At 46.8% G+C, this 20,055-nt stretch overlaps 1 long non-coding RNA gene across 3 annotated transcripts; it reads left to right on the forward strand.

The window, feature by feature from the left end:
- The first annotated feature begins 12,239 nt into the window (after positions 1–12,239).
- Positions 12,240–15,571, forward strand: LOC135819497 (uncharacterized). Of its 3 annotated transcripts, none has more exons than XR_010553926.1 (4): positions 12,240–12,417; positions 13,160–13,281; positions 13,786–13,886; positions 15,129–15,571. It is a non-coding gene; the product is annotated as an uncharacterized LOC135819497 (long non-coding RNA). The 3 variants fall into 3 exon arrangements; XR_010553927.1 differs by having other exon boundaries at positions 13,218–13,281; XR_010553928.1 differs by lacking the exon at positions 13,160–13,281.
- The last annotated feature ends 4,484 nt before the right edge of the window (positions 15,572–20,055 follow it).

The raw sequence follows: 20,055 nt of genomic DNA on the forward strand, positions 1-20,055 counted from the left end.
CGTGTAAAATATCAGACAATCAAAACCGTAACGATTAGCTGGATCTACCGCTTTTTGGTATAATCGTTTCAACCTGATTAAACATTACACGAACGTGTAAACATTACACATTGACTACAGTGCTGGTCAATGAAATCCGATAAAAAGCTCTGTGGTGGCGAGGTCTGACTGTATATCAACCAGCCTTCTATTGTCAAGCTTCCTTTGTACTTCGAGTTTTTTTTTTACTAGAGCCACGTTAAGAAGAGGCTAGCACAATGGAACCTGATTTTGTGGGAAAGACACAACGAGGCGGTATGAAGGTTGTTCACAACGGTTATGCCTATGTCAAGGATAAGTCTGGCAATGGAGGTGTCACTTACTGGAGATGCGAGGAAAAGGACGGACTGAGCTGCAAAGGAAGATTGAAAACGGATCAAGGGGCCGTTACAGCTGCTACCGGAACGCACTGCCACGCACCTGATGCCACAAGAAGAGACACTATAAGAATAAGGGACACCATCACAGAGCGAGCGGCAACAACACAAGAATCAACCCACACCATCGTGCAAGCAGCGGTAGGAGCCGTCTCGCAAGAAGCAGCGACTCAGCTTCCTTCTGTGCGTTAAAGCGGAAAGCCCAGCGAGAACGGGCGAAAGCACACAATGCCCCGCCCAATCCTGGGTCGCTCCAGGAAATCATTCTGCCTGATGCGTATACCATGACCTCCGGGGGAGACATGTTCCTGCTGCATGACAGTGGCGCGGAGACCGCACAGCAGAGGTTTCTAGTTTTCTCGACTTCAGATAATATTGATTTGCTGGTGAGACATGATAATTGGCACGCAGATGGGGCATTCAAAATGGTGCCGCTGTTGTTCCACCAGATCTACACAATATCAGTGCGCGTCGACTCCGTCGAGGGGTCCTTCCTTCCACTGGTTTACGCACTTTTGCCCAACAAGACGCAAGCGATCTATGAGGAGCTACTGCAGGTGCTAATTGGCCACACGGAGGCTTTGGAGCCAACCACCGTCGTTACCGACTTTGAATTGGCAGCTATCAAAGCCTTTAAGATGAAGTTTCCTGATGTAGTGACAAGAGGATGCTATTTTCACCTCTGCCAAAATATCTATCGGCATGTGCAGGCGTATGGCCTTCAAGAACGGTACGGCCAAAATCCTCAGTTCGCTGTGCAAATTCGGATGTTGGCGGCATTAGCGTTTGTGCCCACAGGCGATGTTGTACATTATTTCGAGCTACTGGAGGACTTTCTGCCAGATGAGGCGGGGGAAGTCGTTGCCTACTTTGAGCAATATTACATCGGAACTCTAAGAGGAAATGGACAACGACGGACGCCAATGTTCCCGATCCCCCTGTGGAACGTTTACGAACGCACCCTTGGTGGAGAGGACAGGACTAACAACGCTCATGAAGGATGGCACAGGAGATTCGCCTCAGTTGTTTCGTGCCATCACCCAACGATATGGAAAGTTATCGACGCATTTGTCCAGGAACAAAGCTCAACGGAACGGGAGGGCGAGAGGCTGGTGGCTGGCCACGGTGCAGCGAAAAGAAAGAAGAAATACGCAGACTGTGACAGAAGGCTGAGGACCCTACTTCACTCATTCGAGGCACGACCACCTCTGGAATTCCTCAGAGGAATTGCACACAACCTGACCTTCAACGCTGTGGAGTGATTAGCTGGAACTGCAACATTTTCGCTGCTTGTCTATTGTTCCTCATTGATCTGCTCACCTCTGTACACAAATGGAGACCGCCTCGATAGTTAATGGCCTCTGAGGAATCCTTGAAAAAATATTAAAAAATTCAAAATACTTCAACGTTGTGGAGTGATTGCCGCTTAACATTTTCGCTGCTTGTCTATTATTCTTCATTGATCTGCTCACCTCTGTACACAAATGGAGACCGCCTCGATAGGCTTTTAATGGCCTCTGGGGAATCCTTGAAATATATTTAAAAATTCAAAATTCTTCAACGTTGTGGAGTGATTGCAACATTTTCGCTGCTTGTCTATTGTTCTTCATTGATCTGCTCGCCTCTGTACACAAATGGAGACCGCCTCGATAGTTAATGGCCTCTGGGGAATCCTTGAAATATATTTAAAAATTCAAAATTCTCTCCGTCCTTCTTTGTTTTTTCTTTCTTTCGGTGAAATGTCTGTTCGGCGAATTGGCCGCTCGGTGAACTGTCATTCTGTGAGTTGTGCATTCGGTGAAATGTACACGACCAACTAATGTACTATATCTATAATGCACCACCACCACTGGTACCCCTACCTGCTGAGCAATTTGCCTACCGCAGAGGCCACTCCTGCGAGGACTTGCTCACGCCCGTGATCAACGACTGGATGCTCTCCTTGGACAAGGGTGATTATGTCGTAGCTGCCTTTCTAGACATGTCTAAGGCATTCGACACAGTTAGTCATGCAGTTCTACTGAGTGAACTTCTGGAGATCGGTGTCGGTGGTACTGCCTTGCAGTGGTTCCGTAGCTACCTTACCCACAGGAAGCAACGTGTAGTCACCAAGACACAACACGGCCTAGAATATAGCAGCAACAGGGGGGTTCCGCAAGGCTCCGTCTTGGGGCCCTCTCTCTTCAATCTGTCAGTCAGAAAGCTCCCCTCTGTACCCCAGCACTGCAAGGCTCGACAGTACGCGGACGATGTCTCCCTTTACAAAGCTGGCAAGAACGTCGAACAGTTGTGCAAGGAGCTGACGGAAGACATTGTAAAAGTGAAAGAGTTCTTGGCGGCCAGAGGCTTACTGCTGAATCCTTCCAAGACGCAGTTTGTCGTGTTCAGGTCAAAGTGCAAGCCCCTTGACCCCAGCGTCGCTCTACAGCTGGGTGAGGTCACAATCAACCCTAGTGCACACATTCGATACCTTGGCGTTGTACTCGACGAACATCTCTCCTTCGGAGAGCACGTTAGCCAACTAGAGCGGAAAGTTGGAAGTAAGTTAGCCATGTTCAGAAAGGTCCGAGATCATATGACGGTAACTGCGAAGCGTGCCTTTTACATTTGTTCCATTCAGACAGTACTCGAGTATGGGAGTAACTCATTTGCTCATTGCTTGTCAGTAACTCTTCATGACCGTCTAGTCCGTCTTAGTAATAGAGCTCTACGCATTGTGTTCAGTATGCCTCGCTTTTCTGACGTATCCCTTGTTAATGCACGCCATCACATTCTCCCTTTGTCTGTGCGCTATCAGTTCAAACTCTATATCTTAGTGTTTCGTGTCCTGAATCAGTTAACTACTACTCTCCTTACTGATTGCTTTTGCCTTCGTTCTACTTCTACTCGTACCAATTCCTGCACTCGCTCCCAGGTATCTTCGTCTGTCACTCTACCAAAAGCTAAAACTCGTTTCGGTCTCTTTTCAGTTTCTTTCATCGGTTCCGACCGTTGGAATGCACTCCCCGCTGCAGTCCGCTTATGCTCTTCACTGCACCTATTCCGTAATTCAGTACTTTCATTTCTAGGGTACCCTGTAAGAAGGCCTTAGGCCTGTGGGGATTGCCCTATCAAAAATTTGATAATAATAATAATAATAATAAAATAAATGGGCATTCTGTGAACTCGGTATTCGGTGAGCTGTCGTTCGGTGAGCTGTCGGTCGGTGAACTGTCGCTCCGTGAATTGTCGTTCGGTGATATGTCGGCTGCCGGCTGCACGACTAACCAAAGCATGTGTTCAATCGCTAAAAAGGAGTCAAATTTAAGCGGTCAATATACATGTACATGTACATGATATACAATGTAGGCCTAAGGAGTAGGCATTTCCCAAATCGGCCGTCCGAAAAATTCGCCGAAAACTGTGGTTTTGAAGAAACCACCGATTTTTTGGCCGAATATGCATTTTTCGCACTGAATTCGCCGAAAGACGACGAGATCAATGGTTGTGAAGAATAGCCGATAATTGCGCCGAATTTGCAAATTTTGGACTGAATTCGCCGAAAATCGATGTTTTAGTGCCTCTAAAGCGTGCATGTACATGTAAATGTACACTGTATTACGAGCGGTGAATTCAAGTACTGCTTTGAGCCGAATTCTGACTTTGGGGCTCATAATTATGGCCGAATTTGGACATTCTCTTAGCCGATCGAAAAGCCGAGTAGGCGAAAAAAACGGGCCGATTTGGGAAATGCCAACTAAGGAGTGAAATATGCAGGAATATTTTGACTGCTTAGGTACATGTATACAGTAGCACAAATCTATGGGAGTCAATAATAAGGAGTAAGGGAGTGATAATACTAGTACTACATCAGTACATGACATGTACATGTATACTCCTCAAAACGGGTTCATTCAAACAATCGACATGGAAAGAAGGAAGAAAACCAAAAATACAAGGGATGAAACTCCCCAGAGGTTTCATCCCTACATGTACAAGTACATGTACGTCATGTAGTGCTAGCCATAGTGCACTGCGCCTTCCACTGAGTCTGGCATTGAGTCTGACAGGTAGGGGTGTGCGGATAGTGCTCGAAAAGGTGGCAGATTCTGCTCGAAAAGCAGTGAATTTGGCAGAACCATACAAACGTTATGGCGGGCAATTCCTCGAAATCTGCTCCATTTCTTTATCCACATACCAAACATGCATGAACTTACCGGAAAAAGTACCGAATTCTGCCAACCAATTCTGCGGCATTATCCGCCAAGGCCTACTGACAGGCACATACATGACTGTACATGTGCATGTGTCATGACCGGGCCGGGGTGTTGGCCAGACATACTCTCAGCATTCTACAATTCCAGGTTCTTTACGGAAATATACCAGGAGCCCAGATACCCATTCCTCACCCTCACCACACAAGAAGACCAAAGCTTCACTCTAGGACCAAGTAAGTTCCAAGCAACAGAGAAGCAACAAGAACAAGAACAACAACCGATCGACGCCAAGCATCGACCTATTATACTGCTATATGACTGTACTAGTACTAGTAGTAGCGTGCAAGCTGAAGGAGCGAAGCGAGCGAGCAGCCAGCACAGCATGGGTAGTGATAGGTTTCCCAACGCTATTCATAGACGAGACACATCGACGCCACGGCAAACACTTGCCAAAGATACATGTAGGAGCAGACGGAATACTAGGGGGAATTTAATACAATACAGATAGCAACACACGGACACAACACATGTGTACCTGGCAGTCACACTGTAGTCTGTACTGCATGCACTGAAGTTCTGAACGTCTGAACTACTGAAGATCGAGTCATAGGCTCATACTGTCATACATGTACATGTACATGTACATGTACATGTACATGTAGCAGGAGGAACGTTTGTAGACTGCACTCGTCCTCTTCTTGACTTCATCATGAAAGTAAAATCTCTTGCCAGTCTTGACTGTAGACTGTAGTGTAGACCATGGTAGACTGTAGATCGACTGCATGCACTCGTGCTCTTGAGACTTCACTCCATCATGAAAGACTTACCTTTGGGGAATCCATAAATAAAAAAGTAATATTATTAGTGCAGTTAGGAGTATAATCGATGCAGACATGGCCAGACAACAACGAGTTCATGGAATTTTTAAGGATTTTTATGTTATTCAAAATCGATTTTCGTGTTCCGCTCATCAGTGAATAGTATCGGAACTGAGGGTACTGTGTACAAAAATAGAACATTTTATAACAGCATAATTAATTAAAAGTGTGAACAACAAAGGAAGTGCTACAGCATTACATAATAGGTGTCAAACATAGTGCTAACGTATATAACTGAGTGCAGCAACAAAGCAAGAGGTGATACAGTGCAACATGACACAACATTTACATCTGATAACCAGCTACGAGCTACAGCACGTGACGCGGAGCAGCGGTCAAACGACTTGTGATGCTGGTGGAGATGATGGAGCCATATTGGAGGCTGATAAGGAGTGCAGTGAGACTGAGCATCAAACGGATGATGAGGAAGTGACTGATGATGATGATGGTGGTGGTGGTGGGGACGATGATGATGAAGATGAGACGGAGGACGAGGATAAGGCGGAGGAGGTCGAAGGAAAGGAGCGGGATGAGACGGAAGAGAGCGACGTGAGCAAAAAGTCAGCTGTATTTTGTCACTTGTTATCACGTCCAGATTGTCTTAGTGTGTACGATGATTCTCACTTTTCTGTTTTGTGCCGTGCAAGTTATGTTAAGCAGTTGAAGGTTCTGGAAGCTGTATGTATTCGTGTGCATAATCCTGTTCTTTGTAAACAAAAGAAGCATGTAGTCGCGCTAAAGTTGTTCTCGTAGCTGGTTATCAGATGTAAATGTTGTGTCATGTTGCACAGTATCACCTCTTGCTTTGTGGCTGCACTCAGTTATATACGTTAGCACTATGTTTGACACCTACATGTATTATGTAATGCTGTAGCACTTCCTTTGTTGTTCACACTTTTAATTAATTATGCTGTTATAAAATGTTCTATTTTTGTACACAGTACCCTCAGTTCCGATACTATTCACTGATGAGCGGAACACGAAAATCGATTTTGAATAACATAAAAATCCTTAAAAATTCCATGAACTCGTTGTTGTCTGGCCATGTCTGCATCGATTATACTCCTAATTGCACTAATAAAATTGCTTTCTCCACGCCGACTCTTTAAAAAAGTAATAGTTCACATGGTTCGCGCCTCTTGCCAGTCTTGGATAGTCTTTGACGTTGTGCAGGCCACCATGCATAAGTCCATTCTTGAGTAGTGGTGCATTATCCATGAAGGCATGATATTGATAATATCCATGATATCAAGAGTACAATCATAACGGTTTATGTACTCTTACTCTTAGCCTTGTCTTGATGATATCCATGCGCCAGGCCGCAGGCCAGGCATGGCAGCCTAGCTGGCGGATCGAAGGGAAACTGGTAGGGGAATTCCCGGGGGCTGCCATGGTCCCACCGTGCTGGCGCGAGCTGAGCTCGAGGTAGATCTACTTGACGCTGCAGCGCTGCGCAGTGCGCACTATCTACACTACATGTAGATCTACGTGTAGAGTGTAGTGTACTGTCTGTATGTACATACATGTAGTGCATAAGCAGTGTAGCTACAGTAGCTTCTAAATCATTCTAATCTAAGTAATAATTATTAGTTCTAGCTAGCTGCACACTGCAGTAATACTGGGTGCATGCATGCCGTGTGGTCTGTACAGCTGTATGCAAGCTGTATGTGTATCAGAAACTGACCATGCTTCATCCGATATCCTGAGTCATCCATGGCATGCGCGCGCGTGGCATGGCAGGAAAGCCTAAACTCTAAGCCAAGAAAAGACGCAAGATCAAGATAAAGAAGGTCGAATCGCTCATTGAAATATTTCTTCATGCACCATAGCCTGGTTGTTCATGTTGCGGAGCGAAGAGGCACATGCATTCTGCTTCACTGTGTGCCAGTCCGGGAGAGATTATTATATTTTGCCTTACCTACACCACTAGCCGCTAATCAACAGCTAGCGTGCGTGCCGTCGCCAGAGTTCAGACGAGATAATTCGTAATTTCACTGGTTTCCCCTTAGCAGTTTGCGAGGAAACAACACACGTACGTAGCTCGATGACCAGCCCGTCGCGGCGACACAGGAGGGCCTCGCAGGAGGAGGTACGGGATGTGGATGTTTATCGTGATCAGCCAAGGGTTGCGTACGGCGGTGGAGGTGGAGGTGGAGGTGGATGTGGCTTAGCTGCCTGCCTAGCGGTCCTGCTGACTGCGGTGTGCGTGGGGCTGGCGGCCTTTGCGCTGGGCAAGGTCTACGTGGATAGCGTGCAGAACGCCCTCAACCTGCAGTGCACCATCGACCTGAAAGACTCCACCGCTGGCGCAGTCGCCGAGTACGGCCAGATGAAATCGAGGCTGAAGAGAGACTTGCAAACGGCCTATGGCTGCTACCTGCACGTGCGAACGCTCTCCTATTTCCTGATGCAGAACGCACCGAAAACTAAGCAGTCCAAATCCACTGTCGGCAAGATCATGAAGATGTTCGCAGGAGAGGATGATTCAGCGACAGCAGCCCAGTCTGACAGCAGCTTTGACCCCCAGGTGTTCCAGGATTGTATGCTGGAGATGGAAGTGATCGAGCATTGGCTGCAGGAAGACAGCGGCAGCAGGGCGCAGTTCAAGCCCAAAGATCGCGTCGCCGACGTCCTGGAGAGAGAGAGGAAAGCGAAGATGATGGAGATTGCACAAGGTAAGGAGACGGGTGTCGACGAGAACTGAGAGCATCTCAGTCCCATCCTTGGTTATGTAGTCGACGGTGCTGACCCGTTCAGCAAGGGCAATACCACGCATCACTGTACGCGGAGATTTAGGAACAACCGCCAATAACAATCGTCTCACCTGTTGACAGAGGACGGCCCATTCCATGCTCGGCTGCATGGTCAGTTTATGCATTCCCGCCATGCCTCCCTTCCCGGCTTTGATTCATGTTTAGCTTAGATTCCTTGGACCACTGTTGCAGTATGTCTGGACACGTACATGTACGTTTTGCTTTAGTACCCGGAAAAAAACCCCTAGGGTGCTTCCAATTCAACTCCACTATTAAATTTCAAGGTCAATTGCTGCAGGTGGAGCGACCGTTCGCGGTATGTGCGCTGGAATTTGCCAATTATTTCGTAGGGCTAGATCTGTCTTATGCGATCGCTCACTACCGGCAATGATCCCGGTGGCAACGTGGAGTTTAGCACACCATCTGTGTACGTTAGCGGCGTGTGACACCTATTGCTATTGCTGTTTGTCAGCGAGGTCTGTAGTTTTTTTTTACATAGAACTTTTAGAAAATGTATGCTCCACTGGTATCTTCAAAAACTCACTATCCCTGTGCGTGAGCGTATGTCCCCTGTTGTTATCGCTGTTGGGTTTGTTCAATACTCCCAGTGTATATCCTTTTCGACTCATTGCAGTGATGTATTGATTTGCAGAGTGCGCTAGTCCCAGACTAAAACATCCCTTGACACACAGACCCACAGGGACGCTCAGCCGGTTCCCAGAGCGATGATAAACACCGCGTTAGCACAAGGCAACAGTGTGCGTCGAGGTCGCACGTGGAGTTGTGAATACAGACGCTGAGGGTCATGTGTGCAGTACTTAGCGGTATACGAGTACATTTTCCTATGATCTGCTGGTCCTCTCTACACTGTTGTGCGCGTACAGTCCTGCTCAATGAAATCCAGTCACGTCACTCAAGTACGCGCCGGGCGTTGCGCAGCCCTGGACCTGCGAACACTGGGCTGCGACATGCATGGTGCAAGGCGCAAACTTGAGCACTTGAGTACTCTAATTTCAGAAATTTTCGGTGCTCAATATTTTCGGTATGCTGAGGGCAATATGCTAGGTTAGGTGAACAGAAATTGTCGGTACAGAGAAGCAGTTCCCTATTGGTTTATGTGTGTTAGTGTTTTTTTCGGTGTATGGAAATTTTAGGTGTAAAATAGGCGCACCGAAAGTACCGAAAATAAAAGTGCACCGAAAATTTGTGAAATTACAGTACTCGTACTTGAGTGCCACGACTGGATTTCATTGTGCCATACTGTGCATGTATTGTACATGTACATGATGATTGTACAGTCATGCATGCATGGCTAGTAGTAGATCTACCAGGGAGTAGTACGTATGATTTACTGCACGAGTACAAACGAGTACAAGGGCAATAGGGCTTGAAAGTGCTACGTCACTCCATAGCAATGGCATAGCAACAATTTGAAAAATTCGAAAACTGGATCCACCTGGATCCAGTTTTTGTATGGATCCAAGCACATTTCAAGCGGTCTCACTCACAGCAAGGTGATGTTGCCAGTGAAACTGACTGATTTGGCTAGTGGGGGCGGGGTGACAACTGGTGGCGAAGTAAAAGTTGCACCTGCATACGACATGAGTGGGTTGCTATGCACCCACATACTGAGGCAATAGCAAAGTCACACCTTAGTGGATCCAAAATAGAAATCTGATGTCAATTTACTACTCCCAGGCCGTTTTTGACGTCATCACTTTCAAGCCCTATACAGGTCTGCTCTCGATATAACAACTCTCACTTGTACATAAACCTCGCTAGTACATAAAAAAATCAAATCCCGCGCCGAAACAGCATCACTCCCATACAAATTTTGTTCTACACAACATAATCCTACATAACATAAACCTCGACATAACACACGCTACGGCGGTCCCCGACGTGCGCACTCTCGATACAACATAAATTCACTTGCACGGTACGATCAAGCGGTAGCTGTAGCTAGGCAGTTTAGGCCAGTTTAGTCCTACATAACGTAAACCTCGGCATAACGCACCCTACGGCGCAGTCCCCGACGTGTGCACTTTCGATACAACGTAGATTCACGTGCGCGGTACAATCAAGCTGTAGCCGTAGCTAGCCAGTTTAGTCTTATTGTTCATAATATTCTGCGGCATTGATGGTATCTGATGTCGATGGTGGTACAGTGTGTATATGTTTGCAAGGTTGAACCCGCCTTGTAATACCCTTCATTTTGAGGTGCATCTTGTATTTTACACACGGTTTTCTACATAACATAACTCTCGATATAACATACTTTTTGCGTGGTCCCAGAGATTACGTTATATGGAGAGTAGACCTGTACCGGCTGATACATGACCGAACGGCGCCAGCCGTGAGGTCATGTATCAAGCCGGTATTGCCCGTGTACGAGTGCGTACGAGGCGCAGTAAATCATTTATTGCATGCTTGACTCAAACATTCCAGAAAATGGAGTGAAACCTTTCCGACTTTCTCAGTCTCCCGACACACTTGTTCAGTGGTAAACGTCGTTTGTGGTTTTGAAATTCTCTATTTCTTTACGATATCGATGGTGTTGGTGTTCGTGATTGAGCACTGCGTGTAGGAACAGGAACTGAAACTGGGCTGGGCTCCACAACTTCGTCTCGAACGCATTCAGTTCTTCAAGTAGTTCGTCGGCTGCTCATCAACGCATCGATATCGATGTCAAGGTTGCATTCACCTGCTGAGGCGGCTGGTTCAGGTGGCTGGAACAAGTAAGTTATTGTCAGCTCAGGTACATGCGCGAGTGTGTGGTCTGTCATTCTCGTGCTTTGTAGTTTGTAGTCAGATCAAGTTGCTGTTTTGTGTTTCAAATTTGAAACTCCGAACAGTAAAAACTTGATCTGATCACGAACCCCAAAGTACAGTCAGTATCGCCTATAGCGTTGGTGTTTGAAACTGAGCATTTTATCACTATAAGCGATATATTACTATGACCGATACTGCATGCAATGACTGCGAGTGGGGTGTCAAACGACTCAGCGCGCCGTGCACATACGCACTACATACATGTACAATGTCATGTAGCTGGCTGTAGCTCCGGACACACAAAAACCAGCATTTCCTCATGATGGAGGCATATTTTGGCAACTTGTACGAGCTAAACTCACCAAACAACACTCACTGGGCAAGTTCTTCACGAAGAATTAACACCCTGTTCTCCTCTGCCATCACTTGATTTTACATCAATCACTATAACCGATGCAATAATAATGTAATAAAGGTCTTTTGAAATAAGAATTTGATCACTATAGGCGATATATTACTATAGACGATTATTACTATACGCGATAACTGTGTATACTTAGTTATGGCAAATGAAAATGAATTTGAGAAATTGATCACTATACCCGGTATATTACTATAGCCGCCAACCTTATAGGCGATACGGACTGTACAAGAATGACAGTCCGCATGCGCGTACATGTAACTGAGCGGGCAATAACTTGCCGGGCAATACCGAGAAATACAGACCGCTGAGCAAGAGCGCTCATTGGCTGTAGTACAGACAACCCTCACGTGACATGCAATAAAATACGTCGTATGGTATTGACTACTACTACCAAGAGTACATAACCCCCCAGAGTGTGCAACGCCGATCCAGCTCTGGTGTAGGGTCTTGGTCGAGCGGAATCGGATCTTCTGATGTCATGCGTACACTTCACACCAGCGCAAGGCCGGTCTCGAGACAGGGCACCATTGTTTTTGATCCAAGAGTACCCGCGACTCCCCGGGTTCCCCTCAGATGTGTACGGTATTATGACGCAAAGATCCGATTCCGCTCGACCAAGACCCTATCGGCCTATGCAGAGCTGGATCAGGCGTTGCACACTCTGGGGGGTTATGTACTCTTGCTACTACTGTACTGTAGCGACCTGACTCACTGAGTATTACGTCATTCTACATACGCATGCGCAAGAAATAAAATCATTCTCTTTGGTCACAACTTCTTCGTTGTCCGGTTGGCCAAAGCAGTCGATGCGCCAGAGCGAAAAAAAGCCCTTTTTTATTATCCCGGTCAGCTCATTTTGTACAGAGGTGAAGATGACGATTCCGTGAAGAAGTAATGGCTGACGTTGTCGAACATTCAGACCCACTGGAGGCGTTCCACAGCCTGGAGCCCGCCGATAAGGAATTCGATGTGACTTGAGTAAGTACTAAAGTAATCCGTAATATTTTTGGGGTCAGCTATTGAGCCATTGGGAAGTTTCGTGTCGTCGTTTTCTTACAGTACAGTCGTAGAAATTTCCTCCCTTCTTTGGTATTCAGCCAGTAATGGACTCCATCAAATCTTACACAATATCCGAGATAGCAGAAAGATAGTCCCAACCAACCTGTGTAAAGATCTGGTCATGTCTATGTCCAGACCTACTGCTAACTCAAATGGCACGAAATGAAAGAATTTTTTTGTGATACGTGTAAAATCCACGAAAGTGACATTTCATCACACCTAAGTTTCAAAATATCCCAGGTTACAGTAGTTTCTCGCCCATATAGCAGCAGATGGATTGTGTTCCCGGTATATCACCTTTTTCAGTGGAAGTATTGTGTTCCACGTCTATCCATGCTCATTGAAACTCAGGCAAATGTGTATATTTGTGTATTTCAGGTCAGAATTCGTAGTGCATTCCATGTTTCTAGCATATTATGCCATAATTCCAGTAAACGATAACACGCACGCATCACCTGTGTGCACATTGACTCAATCTTGGTCCAATTCGTTGCTGGTTTCTTGCTTTTCAGTCTCCTCAAATGAAACAACCTTTTGCTTACTGGAACTGTCGCATTCTTCCCTCGCGGCGCGGAGGTGTTGTTGAACAGAAAGTGTGGCATTTTAGCCCTGGCCTGCATAACAGATTTGCCTTTTGCACTCGCATTGTATGATCCTGCAGCGGACTTGCATCCACAGCCTTTTGTCAGGCCTGTGACAGGCTGTCTGACTGCTGCAAGATGTTTGTCAGAGCCCCACAACATGACCAGGTCATTGGTTCTTCATAATCCCTACCTTGAAGAGGTGGGTAGTTGATAGTAGATTTTGTTGCTTAAATTAAGCGATAATCAGAGACAACAATTATTCCAGTGTAGCTGAATTCCACTTGTAAGTTTTACGGCACCGCCATCCATGGACTCTTGGTACTACTCCATACTGAAGTTTCACTGTGTGTGGAACCCGCCTGTCTGTGTTAGTGTTTTGCTTTGACGTCGCTTCGTCTCAGTTTCTTCCTCAGTGCTTGTTGTGATTGGCATGTGGCAGGCAAATGGCCATGGAACTTCAACTGTGGTACTTGCATCAATTGGGCTAGTGTGACCAGTGGATGGTAGTTGATTTACATGTTGGACTGGTGTGCCACGTAGCCTTCTGCTGGCATCCAGGCACTACATTTGTTGCCAGGGTACCTCTTTGTCGATTTTGTCCACAGACACCACGCTCACACTCGGCATGTATACATGGAGCTGCAGGTCTTGAATGCCCTTCCCTTTTGCTATGTTCACCATTGTCATTCTGTATGTATTGTAGGTATTATGGCCAGCCGTTACTCCCCGTTGAGAAAAGATCCCTGCAAGCGTACTTGACTGGCTGTATGCGTCTAATACGTCTGCAAGCACCAACTGAAGTGGGTGAGTGCGAACTGGATGACTTACTGTAATGTCGTGTATGAAAGCCAGGCGTATTTCTGTAGAAGCCGGTGTGGTGGCTAGGCCTCTATTTACATTATGTTGCATTATGTTTGTAGTCAAACCAAACTTTTTATGGTTGCCGATGCAAAATCCACATTATTGTGCTAGTTGCATATCTTGAAACTCAGGCTTGTGTTCAGAACAGGCTTCTGCATAAGACAGGCTTTTATACAAAGCAGTGGAGTAAGTGAAGGACTGTTCCTACTTCTTGTAGACACCACAGGTACTACAGGTATGTGTGTGAAGCTTCACTCCAGGGGAGAAAACGAGAGCGAGGTGGAATTGTGACCATCCAGTATTGTCCACCCTCATGACCATAGTTTGGGGTGGATAGTCCTGTCCCCAGGGAAAATCGCGGAAAAAATCCCAGAGTTTGCGGTAACTTGCAGGTAAATACGGCATAATTTGCGGTGAATTTGCGGTAAATATGCGGTGAATATTATTGATATGCGGCATTTTTACCGGGGAGCCGGTCATGTGCCATGTGTATGCTAGGGAGCGCGCGCCCTACACGTAGACTCTCTACTTGACGTCAACGGCTCACAACGGTCAACCGAACAGTGCACTGTGTGTACGTGTAGCGCAACAAAAAAGTTCAAAAAACGCGGGAAAATCGCGGAAAACGCGGTCTTTTAAAAAATTGCAAAAAAACCCGGCCGTGGAATCGCGATTTTCCCCGGAAACAGATAGTCTGACAAGCAGACGATAAGTCCTTTATTCTTAGTTTCTCGGTACTCTCCTCCACTGTACTTTGGCCTGCTGTAGGTCAATTTGGTGGATAACTTTGACAGCTGTGTCCATGGACTTGCCCTTTACTACATCGTGTTTTGGGGTTGCATTCGTCCTCCAGGGTTGTGTGTAGGCACCTGGACAGAGCCCGGTGCAGAGCTTGGGTGGTACCCAACTGGCTCACATGAGCATGATGCCACCTTTCTTAGCTTTGGGGTATGCAGTAGGAATGTGTGCCACTAGTCCCTCCTGCATCAGGGACAGTAGAGTTGGTAATGCTTGTAGCGGGAATGTTATGTGTCGGGTATTCGTCAAAGTAATAATATATTTTTGCCATTTTAGCAAATAATGTTGCTTCATTGTGTAACAGTTTGTCTGCTACTTATTATACTCCGTCAAGCATTTCATCTTCTGCATGATATTGTACTGCTTTGTCTGGTTTATTGCTGTCAGGTGCTGCACAATGTCAATGATCGATGCACGTAATCATTACCCACAGCACTGAGTGGTGTCGGTCAGTGGTGTAACTACCTTCCTCAACAATCACCAGCTGCTGGCTTGTGACAGTTTTGACGAAAATTAGTCGGTCTCTCTCATTCCGTTATCCCTTTGTCGACTCTGAGGAGATGCTCGACAACCACATAATTTGGTACTTCCCGTACAGCCTAGTATTTGCAGTATTTGCTTCCTACACCAGCCACAGACTCACAGTGCTTTTCTTCCCACGTTCTTTTTTCCGCTGGTCGGTTTGGGATTATCTTTTGTTACGTTCTTTCGTTTTCTGTTACATCCTTTTCCTGTTCTTGTGTGTTAACGTTTCAGTGGAATGGTGCAATGCATTTCCAACCAATGCAGTCATTCTGGTCTAAATTGGATTGAACTGTACAGGTTTCCAATGTGTATGGCATATTACTGATGTATTCTCAGTCATATTGAGGGCACATGGGTGGGTAAACCGCTTACAGGGCGGTTCTCATCGGCAGCAGCAGGTACACTGGGACCCACGTGGAGATTGTGGGTGGTGTCCAACTAAAGCTTTCGTGCTTTGGCCTATGCCAAGGGCATGATACGTACCCTGTGCATGGAAAGACGACGAAAATCAGCAGCTTTGCAAATGCACCTCTACAGCCTGTTTCCGCAGTGACACACATTGTGGCTGTTTTTGATCCGTTAGTACACTATGTTTGCTGCCGCAGACATGTGTCAGTGTTGTCCGGTGCTACTGCTAACTCAAATGGCACGAAATGACAGGTTTCTCGTCGCTCGTCAATGGCGGAAGCCTTTCTTCTTACAAACCCGCCCGCCATGCGAACGGTTTAGCAAAACCACCACCCTCGCTCATGTAAACACTAGGGCACACGTATAGTATCAACGGAAAATGCACAACAATGCCTCTGAATACTCTTCTTCTTGAGAAAATTGGCATTGACTGCCCGACTGTCGATAAAAAATACGTCTCCAAAATGCAGCTGTTTGCATTTGAATTTTCCCGCGCTTTGGCATTTGGGATAATAAAACTACCTCTAAACGTCGACTTTTCGCAAAACGGCGCATCGCCTGAAAGTAGCCGTCGTCTAGGGCCCGACGTAAAACCCTAAATTGGTGACCCCTGACGCTGCGCTCTTCGGAGTTTTGACTTTTGAGCATGCCATCCCTGAGCTCGGCCCGCCGCAGTTTCTTGCTCGCCTCAACTCTCGGGATCCCGTCAATCGCCGGCTGTTGACGTAAAACTTGAGCCTCACCACCACTCGTCACTGGATCCGCCTCGGAGCTGCTGTGGCCCCTGCCACCCTCCCGGCCCACCTGGATACCCCGCTATTCTGCCATCCTGCCATCGTCCAGTCGTCTTCGTCCTGGTTGGTTTTGGTTGGTTTTTATTTCACTTCGCACATTCAAACGGGATGACGACCCAATAAAATGACGGCGAAGGCTTAGCCTAGAAGTGGCTATGGAAGAACATAGTAAAAGCTATGGAAGCACATAGTAAGAGAATAGGATACTAATAACTGCGGGTAAACGGGGGGGGGGGGGGGGGAGAGAAAGAATACGATGTATCTGTGATACTACGTGCGGGTTACTGAGCTGCACGGGGAGGGAGAGCAGAGCGATCATCAGCAACTCGAACTACTCCCTACAGGCGTATGGTACACATGCATGCTTAAACTCAGGTAGCCGGGTAATTGTGCGGACCTCACCAGGGAGAGCGTTCCACAGCAGAGCACCAGCCTGGCCTCAAGCTGGAAATTGGCCACCTCCACCCGTCTTATCAGCTCACTCACTGTGCACGCACGCAGGCACGCGCCCGGCACCGGACCCCATGGAGCTGCGCTCGCCTCCATCTGTCCCCGCCTCAGTCGGCACGCCTCGCCCCAGTGCAGCGCTCCTGCTGGTATCCCGCCAAGCCTGCAACATGCAGCCGCCTCTGACATGATAATCCTCCTCTGTCACGCGTACATTTCCTTTCTTTCCGCCTCTGACACGATAACACTCCTCTGTCATGCGCATGCGTACGTTTCCTCTTTTCTGTCTTTCTGCCTCTGACATGCTCTCTACCTCTGTCACGTTAACACACCTCTGACATGTTAACCCGCCTCTGTCATGCATCTCTCTCATTTCCGCTTTCTGCATTTTTGATTTTGTTTCGGCCTTTGTTGCCACGTCACAAACAAATTTCATACACGCAGCGCTCTCGCTTGCACAGTCTGTATCGGCTATAGAGTGACCGGATATAAGAATATATCGGCTACAGTGATATTGGTACGAAATATCAAAAGCAAAACGTATTTTATCCAGTACAAATATCACTATAACCAATATTATCGGATATAATGATACAGTAGGTATCGGTTATAGCGTGGGTGTTTGAAAAACGACTTTCTATTCTTATTTCCGATATTTCTTACACACGATAAATCAAGTGTGACATATCATGTGCATGTGCGCAGAGGCAGGAAGATCATCGTACATACAAGGTAGTGCTACTGTGCATGCGGCTGGTCACAATTACATAGGCTTACCATGTGGCTATGCAACATGAGTTACATGACCAAAATAGTTGAACCTGCAGCACTACGACCCAAAGCGAGTCAGATCAGAACTGCTTTGGACGGATGTTTTCACTACAGGCGATATACTTTGTACTGATCTGGCATGTTTCGCTACACAAAGTCCATTCTTAGGACCGATATATTCTACTGTACGATAAAATTGCTTGTAAGAATAAATGTGCACATGAAATCCATGTTATGATTATGAAAACATGAGAGTTCATTCTTGTAGGCAGTATATTCTTTTACCCGACCACGCTATAACCGATACGCACTGTATATCGGATATTATGATGGCAACATAGAATCAAAACATGCATAACACACTACATTATAATCGGCTATAGTGATAACTTTAAAATACATGTTGCAATAATATCAAAGGCCCTATTTTTTTACTTTCTTCACGTTGCCGGCTTATTTTGATAGTGACACATGTACATGTACATAACAGAATTTTTATGGAAATGCGGGCACTGTCAACTATGCAGCATGCTCATTTGTCAAAACGCCATGCTGGAAATATTTCCTTGCCTTTCAAGTTTCATGTGTCGCTCGAAAAAATCGATCGTATCGCATATAGTGATGCATCGGTTATCAGGTCTGGGAAATCGCCTAGTTAGGGCATCGGAGGTTTCCTTGGAAATCACGTACGGTGCGTACGCGTCTGCAAGCGTCATATTTTTTTCTGCACAAAGTGAACATGGATTTGTAAGCACCGTGAATCAGCAAATTTCTTTCCCTTGCATGTCCAATGCGGAAAAACCTGCTGAGTTGCGGAGATTCTGTGCATGCGGAGATGAGAGTAATAGGACTCCTTGAGATATCCAGTGAAAAAAAAATTCACTTTCATGTGCCGATTTTTCAAAAAGTGAAGAAAATAGATCGCTTGGAACGAATTTATCACAATTTGTCGTAGTTTATTGAGCTGAGGCAATGAAGAAGAGTGGTATCCAGACGCGGCGCTCTAAGCGTAGAGTTAGTGTTACTCCTGGACACTACTCTTGTCCTAACCCTTTCCATTCGGATTGTGAAAGCCCTTCCTCGTCCGCCAAGGACACGATAACGAGAAGGGCTGTGCTGAACGTCCTCTCCAGTATTGCTCGACGTCCTGTTTCCTCGATCTGCAGAGGGTGCAGAGCTGTGGCCGACTGCAAGCCAGAAGTCGTCCAGCACGAGCTGTATGCACCAGCAAGGACGTCCGCAGACTCGCTCAAGGTTCCATCTCAAAGTGAGGTACCTGCCCCACCTAGCCCACTCCCAGAAAACAAACCTGTAGGGTGTGGGGACTGTGAGGAACTAAGAGATTTAGTGGAGAAGTTGCAGAAGGAGGTTGAGGGGTTGCTGAAGTCAAGGAAATTTTTAGATGAGCTTCTTGCGACAGAGCATGGTAGGGTAAAGGTAGTTAATGAGATATGTAAGATAGAGAATAAGTTTCTGTTTGCGGAAACTCTAGACGCCATTAGCCACTCAAAGGAGAGTAGGAAAGTGGAGTCATTGCTGGGCATCCCCGCTGGGCGCATCACTTCCCGCTCCTATAATCCCGTAGTAGAGGCTTTTGTGTGTGGCATGACGGCGCCACTTTCAGTGCAGTCGTCCGCAGGGGCAGCAAAACGTAGCATGCGCCAAATGTAGCAATTCAGAGTGTGCAGTCACAAACATCAGGGCTGCTATCGCAGAAGCAGCGGTCTTTCTCGAGTGTCCCGGACTAAAGTTCTCCGTCTTCCGTCTTCCCCGACAGTGGGTGCAGGATCGCACTTGTAGCAGACAGTGGCTGGGTTAATGTAGGGCGGGTTAGGGCAACACGCTCAGTGCAGTTGGATTCTCCTCCTGTCCCTCCGGCAAATGTAGGATTGCTTGAGCCTGTCTTTGTGAACCCAGTTCACATGAGGCAGTGCGTGTTCTCCTGAGGGAAATTGGGACAAGTGCAGGTGTGAAACAATGTGTTGGTGAGCAGGGCTGTAGCGAGTGGCTTACCATTGTCTGTGATGGCCTTCCATATTCGCTGATGCGTACCACCATTGCTCAAAGTAGAGACGAGGCCAGGAAAGCAGCGTACCATGCCGCGGGCATTTTAGATGTAGGTAGCATGACCAAGGAGTCGTTGGTGGGCTACTGTAGGCAGCACTCTTTGAATGTGTCTGGCAGCCTAGCATCATTGCATAGCCGTGTAAGCACTCATGTACAGGGCATGGTAGCGAGTGGAGATTTGAATGTGCTGGGTAGCATCCCTGCAGGTGAGTTCGACTGGGTTGTGTCGCAAAGTGGAGGCCTTCACTGGGAGATGAACTTAATCCAGGCCATTGTCAAGACTCTTTGGCCTTTTGTGTACA

Source organism: Sycon ciliatum, chromosome 6 (genome assembly GCF_964019385.1).
Source record: "Sycon ciliatum chromosome 6, ocSycCili1.1, whole genome shotgun sequence".
NCBI lineage: Eukaryota > Metazoa > Porifera > Calcarea > Leucosolenida > Sycettidae > Sycon > Sycon ciliatum.